Source organism: Thalassophryne amazonica, chromosome 8, assembly GCF_902500255.1.
Source record: "Thalassophryne amazonica chromosome 8, fThaAma1.1, whole genome shotgun sequence".
Classification (NCBI taxonomy): domain Eukaryota; kingdom Metazoa; phylum Chordata; class Actinopteri; order Batrachoidiformes; family Batrachoididae; genus Thalassophryne; species Thalassophryne amazonica.
Window position 1 is genome coordinate 23,963,770 of NC_047110.1, and position 18,346 is coordinate 23,982,115.

At 40.3% G+C, this 18,346-nt stretch overlaps 1 protein-coding gene across 1 annotated transcript in view; it reads right to left on the bottom strand.

Annotated features, from left to right (window-relative positions):
* The window catches only part of LOC117515357 (pleckstrin homology domain-containing family A member 7-like), a 502,114-nt gene that overhangs the window by 265,916 nt on the left and 217,852 nt on the right, over positions 1-18,346 (bottom strand). The window lies entirely within an intron of this gene.

An 18,346-nucleotide genomic window follows, 5' to 3' on the forward strand; every position in this document is an offset into this window, starting at 1 on the left:
TTTTCACACACTGGATTGTCATTCTGCATTTAGTTTAATCATCCCTCATCCTACCTCCCAGTTATTGTCTGCCAGTTTTTTATGTTGGACTTTTTGTATATGCACATACCTGCACCAGCTGTTTGTCCTTTTTTCCTCACTCTTGGATATTAAAAGTAACTTGGTTTTTGCACACTCAGTTTAGTGTCCTGGCTACCTGCTTACTTGGGGTTCTACTTTGCCTCTGATCCAAACCGGATCATAACAAAACTGTCTAATAAATTCTGTTTGGAACTGGAGCAATTTGGAACAAGTCTTTTGATTCTTTATCCAAGATAGGGACTGTTTGTTGAAGTTTTCCTGAGGTGTCATAAAATCAGCCAGGAAGTGTTTGGAAGGTGGGGAGGTGATGGTCTAATCGTTAAGCATTGGGCTTCAGACCAGAGGATCCTCTGTTCAAAACCCAGCCAGACCAGAAAATCAGTAAGGGCCCTTGGGCAAGGTCCTCAATACACTAGTTGATCGCAGTGTGTAGCGAGCACCTTGCATGGCAGCACCCTGACATTGGTGTGTGAGTGTGCCTGTGTGAATGGGTGAATGTGAGGCATACTTGTAAAGCGCTTTGAGCTCCTGATACAGATGGAAAAGCACTGTATAAATGGAGGCCATTTGGAAGACTCGGTCACTTGCCTGGTACTAAGTACATTCCAAACTCAAGACTGTCTGGACAGTCCAGTTCTTTGTTAAAAGTGGAAAGTGAAGTAAACTTTTGTTTCTGAAAAGATGTTTTTGGCCATGTTCACGAAAACAGTGTGCACTGATTTCTGGGAAAATTTCTCAGTCCAGTTATTTTTAAAAGTTTAAAATGTAGGTGATACTACATAATACTTAGATTAGTCATACAATACACCCTCTGCTGAATGAAAGCTGTCCAAAATGATTTCCACCCCACCTATAAAGCAAGTAACTGGATTATACTGATTCTGCACTTGAAAAATGTATGCTCATATCCTAAAAAGATATATTGTGATATTGTGAGTACTGATTCCCCCCATTAACTAATAAGGTCTTTTTTTTTTTAAAGATTACCCACACATTTAAGAGTGGCCTTTTATAGTAACCAGCTGCAGGCAGATCTGAGCAATAACCATACTGCTTTTAAATCAGCGTCTTTATATGCTACACCTGCCAAGTGGATGGATTATCTTGGCAAAGGTGAACAGCTCATTTTTACCTCTGCCAACGAAGTTGGAGGTTACGTTTTCGCCCGTTTGTTTGTTCGTTTGTCCATCTGTCTGTTTGTGAACAGCCTGGAACCCACAATGTTTCATATATCATTATAAATGTTTTACTAAATATTCATATCCTGACAGGCAAGAACTGATTCAATTTTCAAGGTCATTGGTCAGGGGTGCGAAATCATGTGCCATGAAGGGCCGAGACACTGCAGGTTTTCCTTACTATCAATCACCTCAGCGGGGGATTTTGTCAATGCTCAGGTGTCTCAGCAGGTGATTTCATTGACAATCAGGTGTTCAGAAGCTCATCAGCAACCCAAGGAAAACATGCAGTGTCTCAGCCCTCCTAGCACACCCCTGTCATAGGTCAAAGTCAGGAAAAAAACTTGGAAAATTGGACAAATCCCCATCTTTAACATTGAACCAATATTAAAAAATTCACACTTCTGTCAAAAAAAGATCAAATTTCTATCATATTTAACAGCATTATCTAGGATGGTATCCTTTATCGATTGATAAAGTTTAATCCAGATTACAGATTTTGTTTTGGTATACATTTTCCATTATATCCCAATCAAAAGTGCCTCAATCACTCTCATTTTTCTGTTATGGATTTACTGACACCACCAAAATTGGATGGAGGTTCCAATTTTATGCCTGTTTGTCTGTCTTCCAGTTATCAGTCGGAAACCAAGTGCCAGAAAGCAAAGACAAATTACGCATAACAGAGATAAGAATAAGAAAGAACTTGATTAATCCCAAAGGAAATTATAAGATAACCTATTACTAGATAACCAATGTTCTGTGAAAATTATCTGAAAAAGAATTCAGAAACCGAAAGCTGAAAAAAAAAAACCTGACAACACCACAAAAAAGTGCATGAACTAATACATACAATAGTGTTCAGAATAATAGTAGTGCTATGTGACTAAAAAGATTAATCCAGGTTTTGAGTATATTTCTTACTGTTACATGGGAAACAAGGTACCAGTAGATTCAGTAGATTCTCACAAATCCAACAAGACCAAGCATTCATGATATGCACACTCTTAAGGCTATGAAATTAGGCTATTAGTAAAAAAAAAAGTAGAAAAGGGGGTGTTCACAATAATAGTAGTGTGGCATTCAGTCAGTGAGTTCATCAATTTTGTGGAACAAACAGGTGTGAATCAGGTGTCTCATATGTAAGGATGAAGCCAGCACCTGTTGAACATGCTTTTCTCTTTGAAAGCCTGAGGAAAATGGGACGTTCAAGACATTGTTCAGAAGAACAGTGTAGTTTTATTAAAAAGTTGATTGGAGAGGGGAAAACTTATACGCAGGTGCAAAAAATTATAGGCTGTTCATCTACAATGATCGCCAATGCTTTAAAATGGACAAAAAAAAAAAAAAAAAACAGACGCGTGGAAGAAAATTGAAAACAACCATCAAAATGGATAGAAGAATATTCAGAATGGCAAAGGCTCACCCATTGATCAGCTCCAGGATGACAAAAGACAGTCTGGAGTTACCTGTAAGTGCTGTGACAGTTAGAAGACGCCTATGTGAAACTAATTTATTTGCAAGAATCCCCCGCAAAGTCCCTCTGTTAAATAAAAGACATGTGCAGAAGAGGTTACAATTTGCCAAAGAACACATCAACTGGCCTAAAGAGAAATGGAGGAATATTTTGTGGACTGATGAGAGTAAAATTGTTCTTTTTGGGTCCAAGGGCCGCAGACAGTTTGTGAGATGACCCCCAAACTCTGAATTCAAGCCACAGTTCACAGTGAAGACAGTGAAGCATGGTGGTGCAAGCATCATGATATGGGCATGTTTCTCCTACTATGGTGTTGGGCCTATATATCACATACCAGGTACCATGGATCAGTTTGGATATGTCAAAATACTTGAAGAGGTCATGTTGCCTTATGCTCAAAAGGACATGCCCTTAAAATGGGTGTTTCAACAAGACAATGACCCCAAGCACACTAGTAAACCAGCAAAATCTTGGTTCCAAACCAACAAAATTAATGCCTCGCAGATGTGAAGAAATCATGAAAAACTGTGGTTATACAACTAAATACTAGTTTTTCTACTTTTTTTTTTTTTTTTTACTAATAGCCCAATTTCATAGCATTAAGAGTGTGCTTATCATGAATGCTTGGTCTTGTTGGATTTGTGAGAATCTACTGAATCTACTGGTACCTTGTTTCCCATGTAAAAATAAGAAATATACTCAAAACCTGGATTAATCTTTTTAGTCACACAGCACTACTATTATTCTGAACACTGTACTCCTGACATTTGATCACATCTAACTTATAACTAGCTTATGAAAAGCCACTTCTAACAGGACTATGACCATGAAAAAATTTTTAAGGTAAAATTTTGTGGAATTGGAAACTAGAGTTGGCAGAGGATTGTGCTCTGCGAGCACAGTACTCTAGTTAACAAATGTGAGAACTTAATTTGAGAGAAATAAACCTTTTGTGTGCATAGAAGAAGTCTTAGATCTTGTGCTGTAACTCATGAAAAATGGGAACAAAAAGTGCTGCATTTATGTTTTTGTTCACTGTGATATGCCAAATATTGTATCTTTGTACCTGAACATATACTGTATTGTGAGAGTGATGCTAAAACAACATATTGTGAAGCCTTAATTGAGCTGCTGGAACACTATTTGGTGACTACTGCACTGCACTACTGAGCCACTGCTTGCTTACATTTTCTAATAAAGTGCATTTATGTGCATCAAAGTCAGATGGAGACCACTTGCATTATTTTATGGATGAAAGATTTCAAACTTGACTTTCACCATGCCAAGTTGCTCTAGTGGGAATACCACTGTTCAAGAAAAGCTCATTGTTATTTAAGTCGAGATGTGGGCCTTTTATGTGTTTGAATAAAGAAAGGAGGAAAACAAGTAAATTTGGTGGATTTGTCAAAGATATGCAACGCTACTGGCATGTTCTCACCTTTAGCAATGTTGTTGCAAGAGCCAAAAAAAAAAAAAAAAAAAAAAAAGCTAAAAAGGCTGCTTTCTCTTCCTAGTTTGGCAGTTAAATTAACTTTTGCAGCACAATGGTGTTTCAGATACCTTTTATAGTACAGTGAATGGCATTACATCAATCCTCTCTAAACCCACCATTGCTAGAGCTACAAAAAAGACAATCACTAAAACCTCCTTTACACTGGGATGGGGTCCAGTCTGCGGTCCTTGTGCAGTCATGAAACAACACAGAATGCAACATAACACCAAAAAGGCGCTCAGCTGCCGCCAGAACCATATAAAGGTGCACTCGGTATCCCCTCGCAAACCGATATGATCACAATGGTTGCTATGAAGTATAAAGCTGCACCTGAATTCTGCAGAAGAGTCACCAAGCCTGTAACATGCACAAATACCACACAGGACACACAAACACCTCACAAAGCACCCAATGACCACCCGACAGGCACACAATGACTGCGGTGTTGTCGCAGATTGTCCACTGTAACATGGCCAGAGAGACGTGAGTTTTGATGTCAACTTAAAAAAAACAAACAAACAAAAAAAAAACAACGGGCGCAATGATCAACTGTGTTACATGATTTTAATGAATAATGTTAATTTTATAAAGCACTATTATAAACTTTAAAATGAGTTCCTTGTTAGCTGATGTTTTATGCATGTTCAAAACTTTGAGCAGAGATCAGGCAGAGAGCTTTGTCTTCTACATTTCCTGCAGCTGATGGTTCATTATGGGTTTCTGAATGCTCTGATGCCAATTCAGCATCAGCAGCTCGGCTGTCATAGAAAGTGTGTGTCGCTTCAGACAAGTAATATGCACTGTGACTATTATGATGAAAACCTGTAGCACTAGCTAACTAAAAACCTGTCAACATTAAAGACAAAATGAGCTAAATATTAATCTTTTTTCCACGTTCATGTTCATTTAGTCCCTGGAATGGTTAAAAAAAAAATCATTTTTTTATTTTTCATGTGTCAGCTGCTTTCTAGCCATAAAATGTCCAGTGAATCATGTTAATTATCCAATGACCTAATTTTTGTGCAGATTTAGTTGACGCCGCTCATGAATGATGGAGAAAAACACATACACAAGATAAATCCAAAATGAAGAGTGTGAAAAATTGACCATGAAATATTTAGCTTGTTTTGTCAGCGCTCGCTCTCTCTGAGCGAGCATTAGGGTGCAGCACTTAACCCCTTTTCCAAAAGTTTTGAAAATCACCTTAACTATAGGTTTATTTTGTTACACTTCCCAAGAAATTATAATACAAATTTCAGCAAAATCAAAATATATTTAAGGGGACCACCAAGGCTTTGAAATAATTCAAAAACAGTAAAAATAAATAAATTTATGATTTCAAAGAACTGTCAATATACACATTGTTTATTATTTATATTGACTCTTAGCACAATAGAAGGCAGAGAGAGATGTGTCCTTCCCAAATTCTGTAGTCTGTGCTAATTTCTGTAACAGAATGACATGAGGTATAAAACTGAAAGTGAAACAGATATTGAAAGTCGGGAAGTAAAACTGTCTGAAACTTTTTTCCAGAAGTTTCAATCGGCAGAGTGCACCATCTTTATTTCATCTGAGGATCATATATGCCACTAGTCCACTATCAATCAGGAAAATTGCAAATTTGTGTAGCATTATAACCTCACTGTGGTCCCCTAAACATTAACCATGTCCCCTCAAAATTCACACTTATTTTCTGGAATGGAACCTTTTTAAATTGGGGGCATAGAAATCTATGACTAAGGGGGGAAATGATGCATCCTAGTGCCATGAACAGTAAGGAAATATGTCAAAATCCAGCATATGGGGGTACGATAAGTACTGAACACTGTCATGGTTTTGGTCTGATCTGGGTATTGAGCCCATCCCCCCCTTCTGTTCTCTTTCTAACCCAGCTTTGAGTTATTAGTTGTTTATTCTCTGTTATGTTGTTACTTTTTACTTTGGCCTTTCGTTCAGTTCTAGTTTTCTTCTGTCAGATGTATTTTCATTTATTGTTCATTAATTTATCATTTAGTTGTCATCTGCTTATTTTTGCGGTTCCCATTTCTGTTATCTGTAATGCTTTCATGTCAGATTTTGTTATCACTTAGTCTCTTATTTATAGTTTGTTTCTTAATCAGTTCCAGTTCAGTTTTGTCTTAGTGTTGTATTTCTTATCAGTTTTTGTGCAATGTATCTTCTGTGTTTAGTATCTTCTGGTTTGCTTTTCAGTCCTGTTCATGTTTCCTTTGTATAGTCATTAGTTGTCATGTCAGTAATTCTTTTCATTGCTCACTTACACCTGTCTGTCGCATCCTGTCTTTGTCTGCACTCATTTCAGTTCTCACACCAAGCTTCATTGATATCACAGTCTCCCTCTGATCACCACACTCTTGCCCTGAACTTCAGATCTCTGCACTTGCCTTATGTCTGTCTTTCACTCTCAGTCTTGGCACCTGCTCTCTGTATATTAGATCACTTCTGTTTGTGCACTCCCCTCCTCACTATCATGTCTGCGCATTATCTTTGCTCACTAGCCACGCCCCCTTCTAGATTGTTCCTCACGTGCACCTCGTTGACACCACCTGTCCCTCATTTCACACTAATTAGTTCACTTGTATTTAAACCCCACAGTCCTTCACTTCCCCGCCAGATTGTTGTCTCAGTACACTTTCCAGCGCCCTTCACAGTCCTGTTTTTGTCGAGCCATGTATCGTACTTCTGCTTTGTGTTTCCTCGACCTTATGCCGCTGGCCTCATCCCAGATGTCAGTGTTTGCTCGTGCCTCTGACCCCTGCTCGTTCATGACTGTGTCTCCGCCTAATCCTGCTTGTACTTCTGCTGCGCTGACTGACTACATGTGTAGCGAAACCAAGCCTGGAATAAAGACCATGATTTCGCCAACACCTAAACCTACTCTGGGAATTTGAATTGCGGGTACAGCCACTCCTGGTGATGGGCTCCCGCCCGCCCTGACAAACACATTACCATTTTTCTCTGTAAATATATTTCTGAAAGTGCTACTGACATGAGATTTTCAGGAGATGTTGGTAATAACCCACACAATCCATATATGTAAAGAAACCAAAACAAATAAGTATAGAAATAAAGTAATGTGTAATAAAATGGAATGACATGGGAAAAGTACTGAATACGCTTACTGAATTTTATTTCATCTTTCGTACAAAAGTCTTATTTTGTAATGACAGCTTCAGGATGCCTCCTGTATGAAGAAACTTATCACATGCGTTGCTCAGGTGTGATTTTGGCTCATTTGTCCACACAGTCTTTAAATGTTGAAGGTTCTGTGGACCTCTTCTATGAAGTCCTTCTTTACATAGATTTTCTGCTGAATTCAAGTCTGGGCCATTGTAGCAGCTTTAGTTGCATTCTCTGAAACCAACAGAGTTTCCTTGGCTGTGTGTTTCGGGTCATTGTCTTTCTGAAATGTCCATCCTACTTTAATTGTCATCATCCTGGTAGATTTTTTTTCTTAATCAAGAATGTCTGTACATTTTTCCATTCATCCTTCCTTCAATTATCTGAAGTTCACCAGCATTGTCCGGTGAAAAACAGCCCCACACCATGTTCCCACCTCCAAACTTCATTCATTCATTCATTCATTTCATTTATTATACAGGAAAAAGGTTAAAAGCACAGTTGCACATTACCCCAGGCAGGACTCAGTTAAAACTGTTTTACAGCAGGTTCCGGTTTTACACATAAACCTACATACAAACAATCATTTCATTCAATCATGTGGACAATAAACCTAACATGTACAGCACAGATTCATAAAATCATAAATACATAAATAAAAAGATAAAAAGATCAGACAAGTGAGAAAGGTAGATCAGTGGTTACACGAATAACTATTCAATAAATCGTCTCTGTAAGTTTTTTTAAATAGTATCTCTGAGCTGATAGATCTAGTGCCCAGAGGGATATCGTTGCACACCTTAGTAAAGATGTAGAAGAATGATCTTTGTCCATAAGTGTTTTTATAAGAAGGGACTTGGAGATGTTCCGCCGATGATGATCTGGTGCTCCTTTCAGAGTTTGTAGTTGGTACTAGAGCCAACAGAGCTGGTGGCAGGTTGAAGTTTTTTAACTGAAAATAGAATCTAATAGCCATATTACTTATACGAGGTCTATTAGAAAAGTATCCGACCTTATTATTTTTTTCAAAAACCATATGGATTTGAATCACGTGTGATTACGTCAGACATGCTTGAACCCTCGTGGGCATGCAAGAGTTTTTTCACGCCTGTCGGTTACGTCATTCCCCTGTGGGCAGTCTTTGAGTGAGGAGTCGTCCACCCGCTCGTCGATTTTTTTCATTGTTTAGGAATGGCTCAGAGACTGTTGCTTTGTTTGATAAAAAATTTTTCAAAACTGTAAGGCACAACTGAGTGGACACCATTCAATAAATTCAGCTGGTTTTCGGTAAAAAATTTTAACGGCTGATGAGAGATTTTGGTCTGGTAGTGTCGCTTTAAGGATGGTCCACGGCGCCTGACGGCGATCTGCGCTTCGAGGCGGCAGCGTCTCGCCGTTTCAAGTTGAAAACTTCCACATTTCAGGCTCTGTTGACGCAGTAAGTCGTCAGAGAACAGAGAACTTTCAGAAGAAGTCGGCATGAGGAGTTTATTCGGACATTCCATTGTTAACGGTCATTTTGTAATGAAAGAACGTGCGGGCAGAGTCGCATGTCGGGCTGGACCCGACCGCGGGGGGTCGCGGCAGGAAAAACACCTCCGTTGGAAATCTTAACGGGCAAGTTGGAACATGCCCAAGCTGTTAAACAATTTCTCAGTTACTCACTTGTTGAAAGCCATTAAAAGCCGCCTGAATTCTACAAATGGTTTTCAACACGGAGGTGTTTTTCCTGTCGCGGCGCACACAGATTTGCCGAGTCGTCATGGAAACGACTCGGCGAATTTGCGCGCAAGTCTTTCATTAAAAAAATGTCCTTAAACAGTGGAATGTCCGCATAAATTCCTCATGCCGGCCTCTTCTGAATCTTCTCTGTTCTCTCACGATGTCCTGGGTGAATTAAGCCTTAAATTAGGATGTTTTCAGCTCGAAACAGGCCTACGACAGCGCCTGGAAGCGCCGCAGGACGTCCCGCTCCGTGGGAAGTCCTTACACCGACAGAAACACCCTATAATCTCTCATCAGCCGTTAAACTTTTCACAGAAAACCAGCTTAATTTCTCGAATAGTGTCCACTCGGATATTCCTCACAGGTCCAGAAAAAATTTTGATAAAGCAACGCGCGCCGTCTCGAGCAGCGTGTGAAACAAAGGAATTCAGCCGAGAGGGCGGGACCACATCTCACTCAAGGCCTGCCCACAGGGAAATGACGTCACCGACGCGTGAAAAAACTCACGCATGCGCACGAGGGTTCAAGCATGATTGGTGTAATCGCATGTCATTCAAATCCATATAGTTAAAAAAAAAATAAAAGGGTCGGTTTATTATCTAAGAGACCTCGTATAGTTGTTGAAGGTCAGACCATTTGATCTGGACAGAGCTATACAATGGTGGGTCCAACCTGGAAGTTGACAGTGAATTTTAAAAGCTCTGTTGTACAGTCGAGCCACAGGATCAAGAACATCATTTGTGGTGAGAGACCATATAGGCAAACAATAGGAGATAGAGGAGAGGACTACGGCATGGAGGTACGTGTGAGAAACAGAGGTTGTCAAAAATGGTCTGATTTTGTTGTAGACATACAATTTTTGTTGCAGTTTCTTGGTCAGAGAGTTGACGTGTTCTTTGTAATTAAGATGAGAATCCAATCCAACAGCACACCAAGATATTTATAGGTTGTTGTTATGTGCACTGTTGGTATGGTGTTTTTGGGGTGATGTGCAGGGCCATTTATGGTGTATATTATGGCATCCAAAGAGTTCAATCTTGGTCTCATCTGACCAGACTATATTCTCCCAGTATTTCACAGGCTTGTCTAAATGTTGTGTAGCAAATGTTAATTGAGCTTCAACATGATTCTTCTTCAATAATGGAGCTTTGTGTGATGAATGTGCATACAGGTCATGATGCAAGGGACATACTTTTGAGGACAACAAGGTGCACATCTTGGGCAGTGAGAATAGAGAATTTGAGATGGATGTTAAAGAAGCTATCTATGTCTTCTTTGTCTTTCGGCTGTTCCCGTTAGGGGTCGCCACAGCAGATCAATCGTTTCCATCTCACCCTGTCCTCTGTATCTTCCTCTGTCACACCAACCACCTGCATGTCCTCTCTCAGCACATCCATGAACCTCCTCTTTGGTCTCCCTCTTCTCCTCCTGCCTGGTGGATCCATCCTCAGCATCCTTCTCCCTATATACCCTGGTTCCCTCCTCTGCACATGTCCAAACCATCTCAATCTCGCCTCTCTGACTTGTCTCCAAACCGTCCCACCTGAGCTGTCCCTCTGATATGTTCATTCCTAATCTTCTCCATTCTTGTCACTCCCAAAGAGAATCTCAACATCTTCAGCTCTGCCACCTCCAGCTCTGCCTCCTGTCTTTTTGTTAGTGCCACTGTCTCTAAACCATACAACATAGCTGGTCTCACCACTGTTTTGTAAACTTTCCCCTTCACTCTTGCCGATATTCTTCGGTCACAAATCACTCCTGCCACCTTTCTCCACCCAGTCCACCCTGCCTGCACTCTCTTCTTCACCTCTCTACCACACTCTCCATTACTTTGAACAGTTGACCCCAAATATTTAAACTCATCTACTTTCACCACTTCTACTCCTTGTAACTACACTATTCCACTGGGCTCCCTCTCATTCACACACATGTACTCAGTCTTGCTTCTACTGACTTTCATTCCCCTTCTCTCAAAAGCATAGCTCCACTTCTCCAGACTATACTCAACTTGCTCTCTACTCTCACTACAGATCACAATGTCATCTGCAAACATCATAGTCCATGGGGACTCCTGTCTGATCTCATCTGCAACCTGTCCATCACCACTGCAAACAAGAAAGGACTCAAAGCTGATCCTTGGTGTAATCCCACCTCCACCTTGAATGAGTCTGTCATTCCGACTGCGCATCTCACCGCCGTCACACTATTTTTGAACATGTCCTGCACTACCCTAACATACTTCTCTGCCACTCCAGACGTCCTCATACAATGCCACAACTCTTCTCTTGGCACCCTATCGTAAGCTTTTTCTAAGTCCACAAACACACAATGTAACTCTTTCTGTCCTCTGTACTTTTACAACAGTATTCTCAGAGCAAACATTGCATCTGTAGTGCTATTTCTCGGCATGAAACCATATTGCTGCTCACAGATCACCTGTTTTCTAAGCCTAGCTTCTACTACTCTTTCCCATAACTTCATGCTGTGGCTGATCAGCTTTATGCCTCTGTAGTTACTGCCGCTCTGCACATCACCCTTGTTCTTGAAAACAGGAACCAGCACACTTCATCTCCACTCCTCAGGCATCCTCTCACTTTCCAAGATTTTATTAAACAATCTGGTTAGAAATTCTACTGCCATCTCTCCTAGACATTTCCATGCCTCCATTGGAATGTCATCTGGTCCAACTGCTTTTCCACTCTTCATAGCAGCCCTCACTTCTTCCTTGCTAATCTCTTTTACTTCCTGATTTACTCTCACCACATCATCCACCCTTTTCTCTCGCTCATTTTCTTTATTCATCAAATCTTCAAAATATTCCCTCCACCTTCTCAGCACACACTCCTCACTTGTCAGCACATTACCATGTGCATCTTTTACCACCCTAACCTGCTGCACATCCTTTCCAGCTCTGTCCCTTTGTCTGGCCAATCGGTACAAGTCCTTTTCTCCTTCCTTACTATTCAACTTCTTGTACAGCTCGCAATATGCCTTTTCCTTTGCGTTTGCCACTTCTCTTCTCGCCTTACGCCGCATCTCCTTGTACTCCTGTCTACTTTCTTCATCTCTCCGACTATCCCAAAACTTTTTCGCCAACCTCTTTCTCCTTATGCTTTCCTGGAGCTCTTCATTCCACCACCAAGTCTCCTTGTCTTCCTTCCACTGTCCAGACGTCATACCCAGTACTGCCCTAGCTGTCTCCCTCACCACATCTGCAGTACTTTTCCAGTTGTCCAAAACTGCTTCCTCTCCAACTAGTGCTTCTCTCACCTGCTCGCTAAATTTCACACAACAGTCTTCCTCCTTCAGCTTCCACCATCTGATCCTTTGTTGAGCTCTCACTCTCTTCTTCTTCTTTACCTCTAAAGTCATCCTACAAACAACCATCCTATGCTGTCTAGTGACACTCTCTCCTGCTACCACCTTACAGTCTGTGATTGCTTTTATCTTGCATCTCCTATAAAGAATGTAGTCCACCTGTGTGCACCTTCCTCCACTCTTATATGTTACCCTGTGCTCCTCCCTTTTCTTAAAGTAGGTATTCACCACAGCCATTTCCATCCTTTTTGCAAAATCAACTACCATCTGTCCTTCCCCATTCCTATCCTTGATACCATATCTACCCATTACTTCCTCATCACCTCTGTTCCCTTCACCAACATGCCCATTGAAGTCTGCTCCTATCACCACTCTTTCATGCTTGGGCACACTGTCCACCACCTCATCTAACACACTCCAGAAATCTTCTTTCTCCTTCATCTCACAACCTACCTGTGGGGCATATGCACTGATGATATTCATCATCACCCCTTCAATTTCCAACTTCACACTCATCACCCTGTCAGACACTCGCTTAACCTCCAACACACTTTTAACATACTCTTCCTTTAAAATGACCCCAACACCATTTCTCTTCCTGTCCTCACCATGGTACAACAACTTGTACCCACCGCCGATGCTCCTGCTCTTACTTCCCTTCCACTTGGTCTCTTGCACACACAATATGTCTATCTTTCTCCTCTCCATCATATCAGCCAGCTCTCTCCCTTTACCAGTCATACTACCAACATTCAAAGTCCCCACTTTCATTTCCACCCTTCTAGTTTTCTTATTCTCCCACTGTTCGTGGCAATGTTTTCTTCCTCTTCTTCGTTGTCTGAAATTGGAAAAATTTTCCTTCAGCAGGAGGGATGTTAAGACAAACTTTCTGATACTTAAAATGTGGACTTTTCATCATTCCCTAACAGGGTGATTCTACAGTTACTCTTTACAAGTGGTGCTTGACTCTTGGATAACTTCTGATAATTCTTTTTCTTTTCACTCCTCTGTCAGAAGTTTTGAAAGGAGCAACTGGTTGTGGTAGCTTTAAGGCAAAAGGATGTTCTTTCCCATTACGGATGATGGCCCCACAGTGCTCACTGGAGTATTCAGAAGTTTAGAAATCCTTTTGTAACCAATGCCTTCAGTATGTTTTGCAACAATGAGGTTGTGGAGATCTTGAAAGAGCTTTTTGCTTTTACCCATCATGAGATGTTTCTTTGTGTGACACCTTGGTAAAGACAGACCTTTTCATAGGCCATCAGTTGGGACTGAACCAGGTGATATTAATTTACAATGACTAAGAGCAGGATTGCTTTCTAATTACTGTTAAATTTCTGCTGGTGTCTTGGCTTTCCATGCCTTTTTGTACCTCACATTCTTCATGTGTTCAATACTGTTTTATCACATCTATATTAAGTTATTACACACAACTTAATTTCTGTACTTATTACACATAACTTAATTTCTGTACTTATTTGTTTTGGTTTCTTTATATGTGTGTATTATTTGCGTTGCTACTGACATCTGGTAAGATTTTTATGTTAACAGCACCTTTATAATTATATTACTGAGAAAAATGATAACGTGTTAAATATTAAATGTTATTTTACCCGCTGTATTTGTCAAGAAGCGGCAGATCTGTGTGGAAATGTCATGTCATCTGTTCAAGAATACCACACAAGGACCACTGAAGCGCTGAAGTTACACAGAAAAGTGTTTTCATGTCTCTTCTGCAGATCGGGCCAGTTTAAAGCCGTATAACAGTCCTATGTAACTGCTGCCGTCCTATGTAAAGGGGACCAAAGCTGTGAAGCTAGGTCCATAAATGTTTGGATAGTGACATAATTTTTGTAATTTTGCTTCTATGCACCACCATAATGTAATTGAAACAGTAATCAAAATGTGAATGAAGTGTAGTTTTTTGTTTTGTTTTTTTACTTAATTGTAGGGATTTAACAAAAACATTACATTAACCATTTGAAATTATAACCACTTTTATATGTATTTTCAGAAGGCATTAACTAAGTGGACAAACTATACTCAACAAAAATATAAACGCAACACTTTTGGTTTTGCTCCCATTTTGTATGAGATGAACTCAAAGATCTAAAACCTTTTCCACATACACAATATCACCATTTCCCTCAAATATTGTTCACAAACCAGTCGAAATCTGTGATAGTGAGCACTTCTCCTTTGCTGAGATAATCCATCCCACCTCACAGGTGTGCCATACCAAGATGCTGATTAGACACCATGATTAGTGCACAGGTGTGCCTTAGACTGCCCACAATAAAAGGCCACTCTGAAAGGTGCAGTTTTATCACACAGCACAATGCCACAGATGTCGCAAGATTTGAGGGAGCGTGCAGTTGGCATACTGACAGAAGGAATGTCAACCAGAGCTGTTGCTCGTGTATTGAATGTTCATTTCTCTACCATAAGCCGTCTCCAAAGGCGTTTCAGAGAATTTGGCAGTACATCCAACCAGCCTCACAACCGCAGACCACGTGTAACCACACCAGCCCAGGACCTCCACATCCAGCATGTTCACCTCCAAGATCGTCTGAGACCAGCCACTCGGACAGCTGCTGAAACAGTCGGTTTGCATAACCAAAGAATTTCTGCACAAACTGTCAGAAACCATCTCAGGGAAGCTCATCTGCATGCTCGTCGTCCTCATCGGGGTCTCAACCTGACTCCAGTTCGTCATCGTAACCGACTTGAGTGGGCAAATGCTCACATTCGCTGGTGTTTGGCACGCTGGAGAGGTGTTCTCTTCATGGATGATGCGAAGGAGATGTGTTGCACTGCATGAGGCAAATGGTGGTCACACCAGATACTGACTGGTATCCCCCCCCAATAAAACAAAACTGCACCTTTCAGAGTGGCCTTTTATTGTGGGCAGTCTAAGGCACACCTGTGCACTAATCATGGTGTCTAATCAGCATCTTGATATGGCACACCTGTGAGGTGGGATGGATTATCTCAGCAAAGGAGAAGTGCTCACTATCACAGATTTCGACTGGTTTGTGAACAATATTTGAGGGAAATGGTGATATTGTGTATGTGGAAAAAGTTTTAGATCTTTGAGTTCATCTCATACAAAATGGGAGCAAAACCAAAAGTGTTGCGTTTATATTTTTGTTGAGTATAAATAAGAACTACTCTGAATAAAAATCACTTTTACAGTCAGATTTCTTTAGCCAACTCATGGGATGGATGCATGAACATTTCCACGTCAGTGTGTATGTCCTGGATTTCATTAACACTAATCATTAAAAAAACAAAAAAACATATGTACTGAATGTAAATCTGTCAGGAGTAGGCAGTTCTAGAAAACTGCGCCAGCAACTACCATCATGAAGCAACATAACTGGTGATGCTACAGGCAAAACTTGAGCTAAGCACGTCATTCTGCAGTTCATATGTGTCTATAAATGTCAATAAAGCCAGTTAATGAAACAAAGGCCAGATAGTTCATGATAACGACCAACCCGGAGGTAAACAAAACTGTTGCGCACTGGAGGCGTTTCTTGGCAACGGCGCTTGTGAGGCCGTTATGCCCATAAAAATCTTCGACTAACGTAAGACGGCTATTCTACAAGTTTAGCCACTGATGTGAAACATGATTAGACGGATAATGTTGGGCGACTAACCGCAGTGGACTAAGTAAGTTTAACAGACTAAAAGGTTAGACTGCTTTATGAAACCGGGCCCTGGTTCCGGAAGAAACTTTGATGCATAGAAAGTGCTTGTTGAAGACTGGTCACTTTTGTGAGAAGGCGGTGTAGTGATAACATTGGGTTAGAACAGTGTCACTTTCCAACCTTAGAAGTGCCTGGAGAGAGTCAGTTCTTTCTTAAAGTAGAAACCTAAGGCAACTTTTGATTCTGTAAAGATGTGTCTGTGGCTGTGTACTGGGGAAAGTCTTGAAGTAATCACAGGTGGAGGGACCTTGAGGTTACATAATTTTTATGGCTAAAAAATAGCTCTGAATCTGTGTGCATTTTCCAAACTCCGAATGGCTAATTTTACTTTTATCAGCTATATCAGGACTCCCACAAGTTAAAGAGTTGGATGTAATGATTCATAATCTGGTATATAATTTTTTTTAAAGATAGTGTTGATTAGAGAGCGAAAGGCCCTTTAACTGGGGTTTTCATAGTGACTACAGCTTGAAATTTGTTTGATCATGCTCCATCAGGGTAAACATTTTAAGCTGAAGCAGCGGTTGGTGTAGTTTTGTTCATGTTTGGCTGAGTGCACAGCTCCTTTCTTTTGTTTTCGGGCGAGTTGCCAGATCTGGACTTTATAAACCAGCCAGTTTACAGGTCTGCACTTAAAAGACAGCCTGTTAGGAGGTAAGCGGGATTAAACAATTTCATCCCGTATTTGCACTTTTTTGGATTGTGGGCAATCATAGTAGAATGGTGCCCTGTAGAATCACCCTGTTAGGGAGAGATGAAAAGGCCACATTGTAAGTATCAGAATGTTTGTCTTTACATCCCTCCTGCTGAAGGAAAATGTTTCCAATTTCACACTGATAGCTTATTTAACATCCATCTCAAACTCTCTATTCTCACTGCCCAAGATGTGCACCTTGTTAGCCTCAAAAGTGTGTCCCTTGCTTTTTTAGACAAAGGTAAACTTTGGAGTCCTGATCTGAGGGGTTGTGCCATCTATGCTGGATAATGCATCTGTGTAGCAGCCATTTGGTTTCTTCACATTTATTGCCCAGCACAGATGGAGTAACACATGGTAATTTATAGTTTCTGCTAAATGTAATATCCGATGAAAAAGATAAGGAATCAGAATCTGTGGTTATAGCCTTAGATGGATAAATGGCATTTGATTGGGAATTATGGCAATATTTAACCCATACATTTCAACGGTTCAAACTCAGCTGTAAATTCATAAAGTGAATTGACATTTCCTACTCATCTCTGCAGGCAGCTGTTGTCATCACTGGTTACAGAATAGGGAGATTGGCGCGTGGAGCAGACACAGCTGCTCTCTATCATGTTTGAAAATCACTATAAATATCAAAGCAATGGCTCAATTCATTGGAGATGATAATGATATAAAAGGAGCAACAAGAAATGAGGAAAAGCATCAAGTATCAGTTTATGTAGATAAAGTATTATATTTAACAGAATCCCTTTCAACTGCAGTTCATTTAAAAGAGGTTTATTTCAGAATACATGTATTACTCAGGTTATAAGGAAAACGTAGAGAAACCAGAAGCTATCAATGTCAATGGGAGAATCCTATGAAGAGTAAAAATGTAGAGTGGATTTAAATAGCCGAAAGAAAGTATCTAAGGTACAAAATGCCTTGGCATATAGTGGTATTTGATCCCCAACAGTATCTGTCTCATCGTCATTTCCCATTTGTATATATATTTGAACAGGAGTGTCAACAAATATCGCCAACCTTTTCCTGCAGCCCTGAAGTGTACAATTATAATGGAAATGAAATTTGTGATATGCGTGCTTGGTTTGCCTAAATTTACACTGGACGCCCTTCCTCACACAACCTACTCATATATGCAGTTTTGGACCATCAGTCTGAATAAATTGCCATGTACACCCCATGTGGCTGAGTCAGCACATTTCATAAAGTATTCCTTGTGTGAAACCTTTAGACAATGTGTACAAATACTATACACAGCTGAAAAATTAAAGTATATGGGAAAACATGGTGCACTTGTTGATGAAAACATGATTAAAAACTGAGGATTTATATATATATATAATAACAATGTCAGATGATTAAAGTCTGTAGGGCAGAAAGAAGGTGACAGAACCTCAAATAACCACACAAATTCCAGTAACGCAAGCTGAAACCACCATCATATTTCAACATGCAGACAACTGCACTCACACACACACACGCTCAGTCAGCCACACTATCACAGACATTTTCCCCCAA